The following is a 269-nucleotide window of genomic DNA, read 5'->3' on the forward strand; positions in this document are numbered from 1 at the left end:
ACACACTTATCTTTTCTTAGGTGCTCTTTAAAATTAAGGAATCATCTACTAAAATCTTTCCGAAATTAACTTCTTTTAGCCTTTTTTACCTTAGGAAATTAAATCCATAATTCAGCATTCACAATCATCCTCTTTATGCCAAATAAAGTGGATTTTAAACTTTCCTACACACATTTAAATGCACATTGTAATGGATAAGACGTTAAAATATATATATTTTTCCAAACATCCATGTATCAAAACTCTATATTTGAGCTATATCAGAATTG

The sequence above is a fragment of the Theobroma umbraticum genome, unplaced genomic scaffold, assembly GCF_002168275.2.
Source record: "Theobroma umbraticum cultivar Fairchild unplaced genomic scaffold, ASM216827v3 scaffold_69.0, whole genome shotgun sequence".
In the NCBI taxonomy this organism is placed as follows: Eukaryota; Viridiplantae; Streptophyta; class Magnoliopsida; order Malvales; family Malvaceae; genus Theobroma; species Theobroma umbraticum.